This window comes from Lemur catta, chromosome 1, assembly GCF_020740605.2.
Source record: "Lemur catta isolate mLemCat1 chromosome 1, mLemCat1.pri, whole genome shotgun sequence".
In the NCBI taxonomy this organism is placed as follows: Eukaryota; Metazoa; Chordata; class Mammalia; order Primates; family Lemuridae; genus Lemur; species Lemur catta.
Genome location: NC_059128.1, coordinates 159191220 through 159207501, shown reverse-complemented (window position 1 = coordinate 159207501; position 16282 = coordinate 159191220). Strand labels below are relative to the sequence as shown.

Below are 16282 nucleotides of genomic sequence, written 5' to 3'. Positions count from 1 at the left end.
GTAGATACTGATTGGCAATTTTTTTTTTCTCTAAACCAGACCTGTCTCAGGCTCATTGAAAAATTTGTTCTGGCAAGAACTGCCTCCCTTTTCAATAATAGGAGGCAACATTTTTATAGAGCTTTCCACTGCCTCTGCATTAGTGAAAGTTTTCATAAAAGTATTTTTATGAAAGTATAGCAAATACACAAAGGTAAGAAATATATCTTTTGACAATCTAGAGAGAAGAGTAAGAGAGCCTGTAGACTCTTTTTCTCTGCTCCCTGTGCACAGTAAATTCTGCTTGCATATAAACAGCTAAATCATGAAATAATTGCTCCTTATTTATCAGTGGGTTATTTACAGAAGTAACATTATAATAACTAATATACTACTTAACTCAGAAATCACTGAGGTATCTATGTCTATGTAAGTGAATATATTAATCCATCTAACTCTCTATTCTAAGGCTAAGGAGTAAACTTTGACTTTTATCCACACCAAAAAAGAAAAATTTGAAAACACATGAATTATGGTTCTATTAATAATAAACAAATGTTAGTGAGCTACTGTGTTACACAGTGTGTTAAGTGCTGGTGATTACAACAGTGAGCAGGAGGAATTTGGCGTCTGTGTTCAGGAAGCTGATAAACAATGGCAATCTCTTATTTTAAAGGATTATAACCTTATTAGAGCTCTAACGGGCCAAAACAAAATAGAAAGGTTTTATAATTTCAATATGCATTCATATCATCTTATAGCTTGTAAAAGATAAACAAAGCTGGACACTAAAGTGGCAAGAGCAAATTTTAATTGGTATAATAATGACTATTGCAATAGGGAAAGAGTCCAGCATGAACTGAACTCAACTTCGGTTTGTAAAGAGGTGAATGGGAATTTTAAAGGGACAATAGGGAACAGGGAGAGGGCAAGTGGGAGCTTAGTAGAGTTAGAGAAGTGCAAAATTACAAAGGGTTAGTCCGTGTAAATGCAATTAGGCCAGTGTGTCTGCTAGCTGGCAATGACCAAAGTTAGGATTCACCCTCCCATAAAGACTATAACTCATAGGCTCCAGTCTGCGTCCTCAGGTATTGGCTGGAACAAACTAAATTGTTTTTTTTCCGACAGCCTTGAGTTTTCGTAGGCAGGCACTTTAAAGGAGGCTAGGTCACTTTAGGGATGTGGTCTTGAGCTGTTAGAAACTATGTTATTGTTTGTTCATGTCTTTAGAGGCCAAGGCTGAGGCCTTGAGGAGAGGGCCTGGCTAGAGTTTGGCCAAGGAGAGAATCTTTGTTGAACTTTGCATGTGAGATAGGTCACCTCTCTCATTTTTGGGCTGAACAAACTTGGGTAAGTAAATTAGCAGCACTCTGATCTGTTTTCTCATCTGTATGGAAAGGCTAATGAATCTCCCTAGGGGTATTAGTCTGAGGAAAACACATGATGACATATTTGAAAATTTAGTGTTATTTCTTGAAGTACAAATCTGTGTATGTTCTGTGTATTCCTTTCCCTTTCTGCTCGGCCAATGGTAGTTTGTAGGCCATTTTTCTTTTCTTTTTTTTTTTATTTACATTTTTTTTTATTTCAGCATATTATGGGGGTACAAAAGTCTAGGTTATGTATATTGCCCTTGTCCCCCGCCCCCAGTCAGAGCTACAAGTGTGTCCATCCCCTAGACGGTGCACATCACATTCATTATGTATGTATACACCCATCCCCTCCCCCTGATCCACCCCACACCCGATTAATGTTATTCCTAAATGTGCTTTTAGGTGTTGATCAGTGAAACCAATCTGATGGTGAGTACATGTGGTGCTTGTTTTTCCATTCTTGGGATACTTCACTTAGTAGAATGGGTTCCTGCTCTATCCAGGAAAATACAAGAGGTGCTATATCACCATTGTTTCTTATAGCTGAATAGTACTCCGTGGTATTTTTCTTTTTAAGCACGTCCAAAGGCAGAAACAAATACTCAAAGAAATGTTTACCCTAAGGGCCAAAAAGAAAGACTTGAAATGAATGTAAGTTTGCAAAGTAAGTTTTTGTGCTCTCAAAGGTTACAGAATAATGAACCTGAGAAAGAAGGAGAAAGTACAGATAAATCCCAAGAATGTCACTGAGGGATCTGAGTCCTTGATGAGGGAGAGGTGAGAAGGATGTTTTGTTAGGAGTATAAGGGAAACAAGTGGAAGGAAAGCAGAGCCCCTGAGCTGTCCTCCAATGTGGGCCTCCTCCCCCCATTTCCTATGACATCTCTGCTGGTTACCAGTCCTGGGTACCTGTAAAGTCCCTTTGGCAGAGGGTGGCAGAATGCAAATTTTCCTGAAAAATGGGATGTGAAAGGAAAAACCTTATCTCCTGACCAAGATGGAATTTAGAATTTCTCCCCGAATTGAGGCAGTAATGAACACACAGCAAAGGTTACAACTAAATTACTAAATATGTTAGTAAAATATAAGGAATATGTTAATATTATTTCTGAATACTGTGCTTCCCTGTTTCCCCAGTCCTAACTCAGTCAACGCTCTGTGTGCTTGTTTACCCTAAATCCTCATAAGTCAAGTATGACCGGAAGCATAGTTCGCAAATATGCTGCGTGTTCTTCCCCGTTGAGGACATCTGCCATGTTTGCTCTTCACCACGGCGTCGATGTTCTCACATGAATGGGCCACAGCGTGGGTGAGCCATTTGGTGCTTCCCCTTCTCAGTGATCGTGGAGGCTATGTGGAATGTTCAATTTAGCAGTAGCCACCCCTGCCTCTCACAGAGACTGCCAATGTGAACAGATGGGCCATTCCACAACCCAGGTGGCCTGCCCTATACAGATATAACTTAAAAGATCTCTTCTTGGAAATGCTTGTGACTTGCTTCCTGCAAAACTCAGTTTCAGGTGGGAAACTGCTGCAATCCAGAAGACAGAACTTTCCAACAGTGCTGGTAACGGGTCATGTTGATTTATTTTCTGTCTGAGGGTAGATCCACCATCTGTTTCATGTAACAAATATAACACAAGGGAGACATTATACAAAAGTAAAAATATATATACACACACACATATATGCACAAACTCACATGTCTATTTATGCATAGATTTAAATACCCAGAGGTTTCAATCTTCCCTAAAGTACTATTATTCTCTGATCTCTTTGATTTAGCCTATGTTTTATGGGGTGTCTTTTGAAATTTGTACTCATTCGAAAAATTTTATTCTTATGAGGTCTAAGCTTAAATATCTTGTGTTTCTTCCTTAAAGAGAGATAAGGGTGGGGAGGAAAGTTACAGAGCTCAGTGGGGAAATATTTTTTAGACAGAAATATTTCAGCACTGAAAATCAGACTTTGGACTCCTCAGCATGGATTGGTCTGGATAAAGCACAAAGCTTTTGTTGACTTCTATTTGCCAACTCACATAAGGACTTTGTAATGACATTCTTTCAAACCCATCTGGTGATTTAGCCAGGGCTGCTAAAAAGTTTCAGTTAAAATTCTAAAAAAGAGACATAAACTGTGCTGTGTCAGAGAACTCTGGCAGCTAGTTCCTTTTTTGCTGCACTCATTTGGGCAGAAATTATTTGATAAGACTTGCTAGAAATTGGATTGATTTAAGAAGTGGCTTTATAATTGCAAAAACTGGATAATCTCACTTCCAGTCTTTTGTTTCTGGGTCTTATCCCAGCCCTAAAACAGACCTGTAGAGCTTAGATTAGTCTTTCAGAGGTGAAATTAAATGGAGGGTGGGGCGGGATTTACACGTACAAATGATGTTATGGGACTCTGTAATTGAACTTGCTCTGAGTTTCATCTTGAAATAGGAGAAAGAACATAATATTCCAATGAAACATGATAAAGAATGAGCTACAGCACTTCTCAAATTTTCAGATTGGAGAACCCACAGCATTAATTTAGTTGATTAACTGTCTCTGTCCCACAATAGCTCTGTGATTTTGGAAATGTCAACTCTTTTTCATATTCTTTATTGTCAAATTATGTGATATATAAAGTTCATGGATATGGAAAAGGGATCTAAGCCATGGATTGATTAGAGGAAAAAATTCAGTTTAGTCTGAAATCTGAAGATCTTAAAGATTAGCTCTTTAAGTCATGAACAGTGGTATAAGTTTGGGATTGACAACAATATGGAGAAGAATGTCTCAGGTTAGTAAATTCTAATGGGTATTCAAATTTTAATCTTTAGTTTATAAATTTATCTTTTCTCCATTTTTGAAATTTTCAGTCATTCCCCAGCACTTCTCCATGTTCTTAGATGAATTTTGCTTCTATTTAAAAGTAAATATTGGATGTCTATAATATATTTCTTGTCAACTAACCTAGTAACCTTTTGAGATCAGAAAACAAAGCACATTTATTTTTATATCCTCAGCAACTAGCACAATAGAGTTGGGGTTCCGTGTCCATGGGTTTGGCATCTGTGGATTCAACCAACCATGGATTGAAAATATTAAGGGGAAAAAAAGATGGTTATATCTGTAGTGAACATGTACAGACTTTTTTTTTCCCTTCTCATTGTTCTCCAAACAATACAGTATAACAACTATTTGCATAGCATTTACATTGCATTGAGTATTATAAGCAATCTAAAGATGATTTAAAGTCTATGGGAAGATGTACCTTGGTTATATTCAAATACCATTTTATATAAGGGACTTGAGCATCCACAGATTTTGGTATCTGCAGGGGGTCCTAGAATCAATGCTCCACAGATATCCAAGGGTGACTCTATCTGATAGGTAGTAAGGACATAATCAATATTTATTTAATTTAAACATCCATTAATATTTGTGGAACACAATTTGCTCACCAGGCATAATGGGGATAAAAGACAATGTAAGACAGAGGCCCTTCCTAAAGTAACTTACAGAAAAACACAGCAAGATTTTATTAAAATGCTATGGAACAATTATTTGAACCTGTTTATGATTTTATCATTTTTATTATTCTCCTGACTCTATCATTATTCAGATCATCTTTTAACATTTGATAATGCTATAAGTGCTTGTCTCAAGGTATCCTTTTGAGGATCATTTACTTTATTTCTATTTCTTCCTAAACCAATTTCTTCATACTACTTCTTCATTTCCATCTTGAGTTGTCTCTGACTTGTCACACCTTATTAACTTCCTTCTTTATTCTTTTTCCTTTATCTGCTTATGTCATTTTCTCTCCTTATCTCTCTCTCTTTCCACATCCCTCCTCAGACCAAATACTATACTTTGAAAACTATTTCTAAAATTCCCTTTCTCTTCATGAAAATCTGCAATTAAACCATCCACTAGATGTTAAGGAAAATGCATTAATCATAGTAAACTCTTTGTTAGATTGAGGACTTCAGGAATAACTCGTCCACCTGAGTGATTTACTAAGATAATTAGAAGTCTCTGGGTTAAAGATGTTAGCAGTGCCACTTCATTTTCCATTTCCTGGTACTCTTTATTCATCTCTGCCAGTCTGCTGCTTCTGGCTAGCTGCTCCAGTTTCATGAAGTCGGCATCATCTTCTATTCCCTCCGGGTGTACACATTTCTGAGTTCTAAAATATGAAGCTTTTTTTTTCTTATTTTCATAATCAAAACTTTTTTCAGATCTATATTCTTGCTATGGACTGAATTATGCCCCCAATTCCTGCAAATTCTTATGTTGAAGTTCTAACCCCCAATGTAACTTGGTATTTAAAAATAGGGCCTTTTGGAGATATTTAAGATGAAATGGGGTCGTAAGTGTGAGGTCCTAATCCTGACAAGGCAAGAACACTCCTAAAAAGAAAGAGACAGAGATCAGAGCTCTTTGTCTCTGTCATGTGGGTACACAATGAGAAGGCAGCTATCTGCTGTCAGGAAAACAGCCCTCACCAGAAACTGAATACTGTAACTCTCCAGCCTAAGAAATTATGAGAAAATAAATTTTTGTTGTTTAAGCCATTCAGTGTATGGTACTTTGTTGTGGCAGCCTGGGCTGACTGTTGGAATTCTTTTCCCGAATTTTCGGAATAATGTTCCCTTTGACTTTAACTTCATAATTTATATTTCCTAGAGATGTTGTTATGAGACTTTCCCCCATTTTTAAAATATATAGAAAACTGACCCTTATCTGATGATTAACTGCCCTTGAGTAAATTCATTGTCCCTTCTCTGATGCAGAGGTCGGAGGCTGTGTCAGCATGCGGAGCCCTTAGCACAGTTACAGTGTGTCAGCACTGGTGCTACTCAATTCAGTTTCATTTGAAACGAAACTGGTGAATATCTTTTCACACTCTTGTGAACCAATTTCAGTGGGGATGAATTAAGTTGAGTAACATACTTACACCAGGCTTATTGAGGTAGAACACAGAAAGGACAACACTCTGGCCTTTCTACAGAGACATTAGTCAACCTTCAAAGTAGATTTCTGTATTTCTCTTTTCCTAAGCTCTCCTGAGTATTTTAATGGATAATTAGGCACAAAATAATAGCAATAATGATGTGTTTTATTCCATTTACATCGCTATCAAAGGATATCTGAGGCTGGGTAATTTACAAAGAAAAAAGATTTATTTGGCTCATGGTTCCGCAGGCTGTACAAGAAGCATGGTGCCAACAACTGCTTCTGGTGAGGGCTTCATGTTGCTTTTACTCAAGGTGGAAGACGAAGGGGACCTGGTGTGTGCAGAGATCACACTGTGAGAGAGGAAGCAAGAGAGAGAGAGAGAGGAGGGAGGTGCCAAGATCTTTTAAACCACCAGCTCTTGAGGGAACTAACAGAGTCAGAAGCAAGGATGGACTAAGCCATTAATGAGGAATCCACCCCCATGACCACAACACCTCCCATTAGGCCCCACCTCCAACAATGGGGATCAAATTTCAACATGAAAATTGAAGGATAATCATCCAAACTATAGCAATAAGTTAATATTCATTGGTGCTTATTATTTGACAAGTATTATTAAATGCTTCAAAGTGATGTATTATTTAATCTTTGTAATAACCCTATGTGTGAGCCATATTGATAACATTATTACTGGTCCCATTTAATAGATGAGGAAGCTGAGGCATAAAAAGGTTAAGTAATTTGACCTAACTCACACAACTATCAAATGACAGAGCTGGAATTTGGCCCTCATGAGTCAGACTTCAGGGCCTGCCATTTTAGTCACTGCCTTAACAAATAATATTCACTTAATGCCAGCTTGAACAAAACATTTAGACTATGAATAATGCTACCGCAGATCCTTTCTTCCTGGAATTCAAATACCATTCAGAAAAAAAGTTTAATGGTAAAATATAAAATATAACAAAAAGTTATTTTAGATACAAACAAAAAAATGCATCTTCCACTGATGTCATTAAGGTTGTAAATACACAGGAAGAAACTAAAGCTGCAAAGTTACAACTAGCTAGGCTGCCACAGGTTTCACTCAAAGAAACAAGCCAGTTTGTCCACAGTGCTAGTTTTGGTGGCATAATGATTAACTGCCAGATGCCAGCATTAAAACAGGCTGAGGTGAATGGCCTGAGTTTTTACTGTTGTCATTCTTCTCCGTTCAGTAAAGGGCAACTTCTTTTCCTTTGAAAGATAACAGAAAGCTTCTACTCATTTCCATGGCTTATTTCCATCTTACTTTCTGTCTTTGTTATTTGAAAAAGTAAACACAATCTTTGAGGTTTAGTAAATTTAATTTGGTTTCTTTCACTGCCAAGTGCTTTCTAATGAAAGCAGAAAGAATATAATTTTTGCAGATTTCAGGAAATGTTTTTGATAACTTGTCTGTAAAGATACATACTTACTTTTAGATTATTTTCACTTCCATTATTTCTGTATAGGTAGGAAAAAACTGCTTTTTGGCAGAAATTTCTATTTGATTACAATTTGCTGATGACTTTGTATGTGCCAAGTGCTGTGCTCAGTGGATGAGGCACCGGGTTTGGGTGAAACACACCCATATTGAACTCTAGTTCTGCCCCTTTCTAGCTGAGAGCTCTCATATATGTTACTTAATCTCTCTATACCTCCAATTTCTTTTTCTAAAATGTAGTCTAAAAGATCTACAATTAAGTTTGTTTCCAAATAAAACAAGATGATATAGTAAAGATGTTGGCATATAGCAGGGACTCATTAATGTCATTTATTTTTCTTGTACCTTTCATGCCTTGTGCTATTGGAATTTTTTATAGTCAGAATATAAAATTTTTAAATATTGACGTGTGAAAAATAAATGATAATTCTCATTTATTCAGACAAGAAAGATATTTTTCAAAACAAATGACTTTTTCTATGGAACAGCAATTAAGGGAATAGTCATTCTCTGTGCAATTTTGACAAAAGAGTAGCCATTCCCATTATATACTTAAAAAGTAAAGAATATACTTGTTAATATAAGAATTGCAACATTTACTTTAAAAAAGCTGAGGTAAAGCAGTTTTTTCACTGACTATATAAAGTCAGAGGGTTATGTAAGGCAAGCAACAATTTTTGGTTGTGTATGCAGAGCAATTTCTCTTCCTTTTATTTTTCTTTCTTCTTCCTTTTTTTTTTTTTTTTTTTTGGTAAAATCTTTCTGTTTTCCCTGCAGCTGTGGCCTAGCTGCAATGTTTTTATAGCCCGTTCGGTTCTTACAGGATTTCATCATATTCCAGTTGACACCAACTGTTCTGAGGAGTCCCCGGGGTTCACTTTGAGTCTCAATTCATAACCTGATGTTGGCAAGTCTAGTTTAACATCATCCACATCAATCTAAGAATTAAAAGGAGTCTGAGGGTGTTAAATCTACAATTGTTTTTACCTAGGCAAGGAGATGAAGATGAAATGAAAACTAAACGGCTATGTGCTTTTCAAAGAGATACAGTGAATTCCACAACAGTGCATTTGGTCACATAGAATCCTCATTAACCAAGTTATCTACACTAGGGGACAAGCACTACAAGTTTCCCTTAGGAGGATTCATCTGCCATTTGTTAAACTGCTGGAATTCTAACCTTCTCCCTGCAAGATTTAGCTGGTTAAATGCATGGCATAGTGGAAAAATCTGGAGAAAAGTAAGGCTCAAATTTTCTGGTTAAATTTCTTTTCACTCATCCTCTCATTCATAACCTTATTTGACTTAGTTTGCTCATCTATAAATTGGCCAAACTAAAACCAGCCCTTCCTACCATAATCCTGAGTATGAAATGAGATAATCAATGAGATAATGTGAATGTACTCAAAGAGTTGTGAAGTACTCTACAATATGAGTTGTAAAATGGTTTTCATACAATAAGGTAGGTTTTGCAGCGAGATAAGTGTGGAGAAGAGAAGAAAAAGTTTCATGCCCAAGGAACAAATATGTGTCAGAAATAATATCATAGTCATGTTGAGAGTGTGAGGAATAGAAGAGTGTACATCAATGTGCACACGGAAGAGATGAAGTTAACCGGTAATGTCAGGACTGGACTTTAAGGTATCTGAATGCAAGGTAAAGAGACTGAGTTTATGCTTTAAATGATGGGGTATCATGCAATGCTTTTGAGCAAAAAACAGAAAGAGTAAAGCTTAGTAAAGAAACAGTGTGGAAGTTTAGAAGGTTGATGAGAAGGAGTGAATCTAATTTCAGAGTCCAGGTTGTAGATGACAGCAATCACCCAGGGATAGATAAATGATAGTCTAAACTATGACTGTGGTAGCAAGAATGTGAAGACATAGATGAGAGAGATTCCAAAGGAGAACCATCCCATGTTTTTAGCCACCTTTGACCTAGGAGCCTATGTTCTTTTCACCACTGTATCTCCAATACCTCAATCAGTACTCAACACATCTGTGTGCAGTGATTAATTGCTTAATACTAGTAATAATAATGAACTTGGATGGAGGCAAGAACACAAGGTGAGGAAAAGGAGGTCCTGAGATGTTTGCCTTGAGAAAAATGTTTGTCAGAAAAATACTGATATAACTGAGAATCTGCACAGATAATCAATAATTCTAAAAAAGACACTAGCTTTAGGGACAGTAAAGTTTAATTTTAAGCATTTTGCATATCAGTAAGACATGAAGATAGAGCTGTCAGCTGTCAAGGAAGTAGCTGAAGGTGCAAAATAGAATCTTAAGATAGAAATGTGAGATTTGAGATTTAAAGGGTATTTGGTGAGATGATAGATGTAGCCCACAAAAATTGTTTTTCAAATGCTTAGGATGCACATGCATACACAGAAGTTGGCAGAAACCTTTAAGTAGCTTGAATAAAACTAGATCTTCTCACTCCTTCCTTAAGCCTACCTGGACCCTGTGAAAATACTTACAAAGGAAAAGCAATTGACTTGAATTTTTTTGAGGGGATGTACAAAAGGGAATACAATTATCTATACTTAATAAATCATCCTCAAAAGCTTCTTTTCACCCATCTCTTTCCAAAGTTCCACACAGCCCAGCAGTAGTGAAGTTTCTTTCCTCTCTCTCATAATAGTGCTCTTATGACAGCTCTTTTAGCTCTGGGATCGTTCCTTTTCTTGTCCTCTCCTACTTCACTCTCCCCAATTCTATGGCCCTTGTCAACATTTCTTTAGTTTTCAACATTACTCAGAGTGGCACAAATTTAGCGCCCCAAACCAAGGATCCTTTATCTTTATGGATATAGAAAAGTCAAAGGGCTGTAAATATTTACAGTTTAGTATAATTTTTCCTGCCGTAATTAAAAACCCTACAATCGCACTTTCACCCTGCGCTATGCAGTAGGAAGAACAAAGAGAAGGCAATGAGAAGACCATTCAAAGTTCAAAGTTTTGTCAAGAAAATGGGTTTGGTTTGAGGCCAAAGAGTCATAAGCAATGTACTGTAGCAAAACAGAAGTAGTTTGAGTATTTTATCTTTAAAAACTTCTTGATAATCTCACCTCTAGTTTCTGAAATTCTGGAATTATCACTTAAAGAGGTAATGGCTATAGGCAATGCTAGACTTTGCTTGACAAATCAAACCCGTAGCTGACAGCATCAGCTCTTCCTGGTTGCTAATGATTATGGTAAATGAATAAATACTAATAAATCAATAAAATATAAGCAATAAGTAAATTATTAGGGAGTTCTTTGAAGGGCTAACTACATTCTTCGAAGTCACCATTGCTCCAACCTTTGATTTAGAGTTTCTTTCTTTCTTTTTTTCAGTGCTGTCATTGTCATTGGCAGTCTGAAGTGTATTTTAACTTTCATATTTTAAAGTGCATATGATAAAATACATAGTATTATAAAATAAATAAATTATATTAAAATATAGTTATACAAATATTTTTAAAGCACGCCATATATTAATACATAAACTTCTTTATTAGCACATTAAATAAGATTTTGTAATGGATCTAACAGTTAGTGTAATTTTGAAGTAGTCAATGTAATATTTTGAGATATATACAATGACTATAAAGTGATATGAAATATCTGTGACTTAACTGGCGACAAAGACAAAGATACTATTTGATACCAATGTTATTATTATTATTTTTGGCCAATATTTATGATTGCAGGACATACTATGTATCAAATACAGGCTACCAAAAATTAAGATGCATTTTTTCTTATTCAAGTTGATGAATTCTACACAAGGACTTATATAGACCCCAGTACAAGAACTCTGCTAAGTTTTATTTCTTGGCTACTTTCTTGAAGCTGGGAGCTAGAGCTTTGATAACTACAGCATTACCAAGAATGGTGAGGTGCTTGTTGAGTGAGACCTTGACAAGAAGATTTCACAAGCTGGGACCTATGTCTGTGTGCCATATAAATTATTCTTGTGGTAACAAATGGCAGGTGGTAAGATCAATATTTTTACTTTGATCGGACTCATAAAAAGGAAAAGCTGACCTGTCTAAGCTTTTCCTCCCTGTGGAAGGAAGGCAATAGAGTGATTGAGTTAAGACTGGGACCATTTCTTTAGCAGCTTTCGAATGACATATATTCAATCCATCTTACCCAAAATTTGAATTATTTAGTTTTTAAGTAAATTCTGAGACACAAAAACTGTTAAGTGACTTTGGGAACAACATAGCAAACTGAAACAAGTGCATATTTGTGAAGTGCACAGATGTGAATTTGAATCATGGCTTTCTGTACCCTTTGAAAAATTGCTTTATACCTCTCTCTGTCACAGTTTTTATCCATTTTCTACGGTTTTCAGACAATTAAATTCTAGGTAGAGTGTGTAGCATAGTGCTCAGCACTTAAAAGGCACTAATGTATTATTACTGTTCAAGTTTACACAACTAAGTAGCCAACTAATACTTATTTTCTCTGTGTGTCAATCACTATGCCAAGCATCAAACTACTTTGTTGTTTCAACAAACTTACAAAATAAAATCTGTAATTATCACTAAATTACATATGAGAAATTTGAGATTTCTAGATGTAAAATAATTTGCTTAAATTTAAGTTGCACAACTAGGAAGTACTTCTAGGAAGTAGAGTTCAAACTCATGTCCTTAGATTCCAAATCTCCCCCCACCTCACTCACCACCTGGGCACATAAAAACTATCTTCTACCAGCTATATTTGTGGCAGGTCCAGTGAGTGAACTTGAAAGTCCTCTAACTTTTAAGTGTTTTTTTCCTAATGCTTCATAAATAGTTTAACTCTTCATAAGTTGTAACACTTCTTCCAAAAGTACTTATTTCAATCAAGAATACTCTATATTTGAACTTCCTATTTCATGCTTATGATAATGGCAGTTTTTTTTTTTTTAATTTAGTTTTGAAGCTCATCCCACAAATGAATTCACTTTCCTAAAATGTAAGAACAGGCTGTTCTTTTGGCTATTGACATTCCATTTTGGATTTCACAAAGGGCTTTAAACACAATCGCTTTTACAAGACTTTGATGCAAAGCAAGTGACTGCCTAATGTTATTAAGCAGCAGAAGGGCAGGTAAATTGGCTGTGTTTTCTAAAAATGACTTTCATTTCCATCTCGAAAATGATTGCACATTGTAATATAGCACAACAAATCAAATCGTTAAACTCTGAAAAGATAAGCTTTAAAACAGAATATACATTCTTAAACCACAAAGGCCATAATTTTTAAAAAATGAAAATAAAAAAATACATGTCTTTCTACCATGGCACTAAAAAGAACTTTGCATGCCTCTCAGGTGTTTTCCACTTTTTAAAGCTAGTTTAATTGCAGCATTACTTTTATTTAACAATTTCCATTGAATAGATTTTTGAGCTTAAAAAATGGGACTACCCTGGGAAATTAAAAACTTTGACAAAGAAAGCTCAGTTAGAGCTAGAGGTCATAAATGTTGTTCAGTGGAATGTTTCATATTTTGCACGACCTATAATTGATGAGTGATAAAAATCAAAATAGGTCCTTGCAAGGGTAAAAAGTCGCTTTTAAAAAATAGCTAAAACCTATTGCTATTTTTAAAAAGAAAATCATGATTCTTTATACTCTATGAGAAAACTATTTTAATTCCATAGCTTCAAAAAGGATGCCTATTCATTAATTGCAAAGCTAAATGTTTTAAAGGAATGTAGGAAAAAATTCAGTTTTTAACAGAGACTTCATTTTTATTATGAAGTACTTCCCCTTACTGTTCTCAATTGTTGAAACAAATTGGCAATGCAGTCAAACAGGTTCCAAAATTTACTTTAAAAGTTAAAATGGATATTATCAGTGAATCAAATAGTTATATTACTTGTGGCTGACCAAAACTACAATTAGATTTTATTGATCATTTTATCAGTTCAATGAGTACAATCAGTACATGTATTAACGGTCATCCTGAGAAGGGGTCATTGGGCCTGGGAAAAGCTGCTATTCATTTTGTTATTGTTCTTGTTTTAATAGAAGTGAGTGTTTTGCCACTTTATAGAGTCCTAGAGAAAACTAGATTACCTCCAGTCTCCTCAGACTTGGGGAAAATTGATGTGGTGCCCCCTTGTCTACTACATCTTAGTCTGCTAGTGGCTTTAACAGTTGAACACGACAGTTGAGATAGCAGTGTGTCAATCCCAGCAGGCCTAGGAGTAACCTCCCATTACCGGCTGAGAAAATAACTCATCCACTTATTCATTCACTCATTCATTCAAAAAATAATTATGGGGCAACTTCTTTGTGTAAAGCACTGAGAGTCTGCCTTTATGGAACTTAGTGGGATGGGGGATGGCAAATGGACATTAATCAAAGGGTAAATTAAAATGTAAAATGGATATTTCACCTACTGTTATAAAAGGTAGATGGATGATACTATGAAAGTATGGAGGATTGATTTGGAGGAAGGCCTCAATTCACTACCACTTTTCAATGTGCCTTTACAGTTCTTCTCATTAAGAAGTAAAATCTATTTCCCTACTCTTTGAATCTGTACTGGCCTTGTGACTTTCTTTGGCTAATAGAAAGGGCCAGAAGTGATATGGTCATAGTTCCAAACCTAGGCTTGAAAGGCTTTGTGAGAGTTCCCTCTTTCTCATTCCTCTGCCTTCATCCTGGGAACATGCCTGGGCCACTCTGCTGGATGGATGAGATACATGAAGCAAAGTGGAGTCGGCCCAGCTATCCTAGCCAAGACCCACAGGAGAGAGCCCAGAGAAGATCAGCAAAGCCACCTAGCTAACTCACAACTGACCACAGACACACGAATGTGCCCATCCAAGCTCCTCTCTGGTTTACAGAATTGCCCCACTGATCCAGAGGCTCATGAGCAAAACTAAATGATGATGCTTGCATGCTGATGAGGTCCCACGGTTGTTGTGCAGCATTAGTGCGTGAACAGACAATGGGCTTGGCTATATTTATTGTGTTGAGGCAAGGCTTTCTTGGAGAAGTTATTCTTCATTGTTATATGAAGAATATAAAAAACTAAAGATTAACAAGGGAAATGCAAGGAGAAAGAGCATTGAAGGGAAACATAAACAGGGACAAAAGCCCACTGGCAACAATTCTAAGGAGTCCAGGGTGGCTGGGACAGAAGCGTCCAATGCCAGTGTGGTAGAAAGGCTGGAGGTAAAGGTCACAGCTGTAGGGCCTTGTAAACCATTTTGAGTTGTTTTGTCTTTAATCTGAAAATAATGAAAAGAATTTGAAGAATTTTAAGTAGAGACAGATCATGGTTAAGATGAGACTGGCTAAAAGGTACAGAACATGAATAAAAGTGTGTTTTCGTAGGAGGAACCAACAGGAAAGTAGTCATTTTTAGTTTGGGACAATGAATCAATTCATCATCCCAAAGCTGAGTCATCATAAGAATTTTATGATGGGTGTCTGGCTCCCGCTCTCCCAGCCATTGCAGTACATTGAGCTCCATAGAGACAGCGCCGGGGCAAGTGAGAGCCGGACCGGCACTGGGCGACTGTGTGCCTCGCTGAGGAAAAATAGCTAAACACGGGCCAAGGAGATCCTAAGAAGCCGAGAGGCAAAATGTCATCATACACATTCTTTGTGCAAACTTGCCGGGAGGAGCACAAGAAGAAGCACCCAGATGCTTCAATCAGCGTCTCAGAATTTTCTAAGAATTGCTCAGAGAGGTGGAAGACCATGTCTGCTAAAGAGAAAGGAAGGTTTGAAGATATGGCAAAGGCAGACAAGGCCCATTATGAAAGAGAAATGAAAACCTATATCCCTCCTAAAGGGGAAACAAAAAAGAAGTTCAAGGATCCCAATGCACCCAAGAGGCCTCCTTCGGCCTTTTTCTTGTTCCATTGAGTATTGCCCTAAAATCAAAGGAGAATATCCCGGCCTATCCATTGGTGATGTTGCAAAGAAACTGGGAGAGATGTGGAATAACGCTGAACAGATGACAAGCAGCCTTATGAAAAGAAGGCTGCAAAGCTGAAGGAAAAGTATGAAAAGGATATTGCTGCATACCGAGCTAAAGGAAAGCCTGATCCAGCAAAAAAGGGAGTTGTTAAGGCTGAAAAAAGCAAGAAAAAGAAGGAAGAGGAGGAAGATGAGGAAGATGAAGAAGATGAAGAGGAGGAGGAAGATGAAGAAGATGATGATGATGAATAAGTTGGTTCTAATGCAGTTTTTTTTTTCTTGTCTATAAAGCATTTAACCTCCCTGTACACAACTCACTCCTTTTAAAGAAAAAAATTGAAATGTAAGGCTGTGTAAGATTTGTTTTTAAACTGTACAATGTCTTTTTTTGTATAGTTAACACACTACCGAATGTGTCTTTAGCTAGCCCTGTCCTGGTGGTATTTTCAATAGCCACTAACCTTGCCTGGTACAGCATGGGGGTTGTAAATTGGCATGGAAATTTAAAGCATGTTCTTGTTGGTGCACAGCACAAATTAGTTATATATGGGGATGGTAGTTTTTTCATTTTCAGTTGTCTCTGATGAAGCTTATACGAAATA

General features: G+C 36.7%; 1 pseudogene; it reads left to right on the top strand.

The window, feature by feature from the left end:
• The first annotated feature begins 9386 nt into the window (after positions 1-9386).
• On the top strand, positions 9387-15932 carry LOC123643372 (annotated as a pseudogene).
• Positions 15933-16282: the final 350 nt, after the last annotated feature.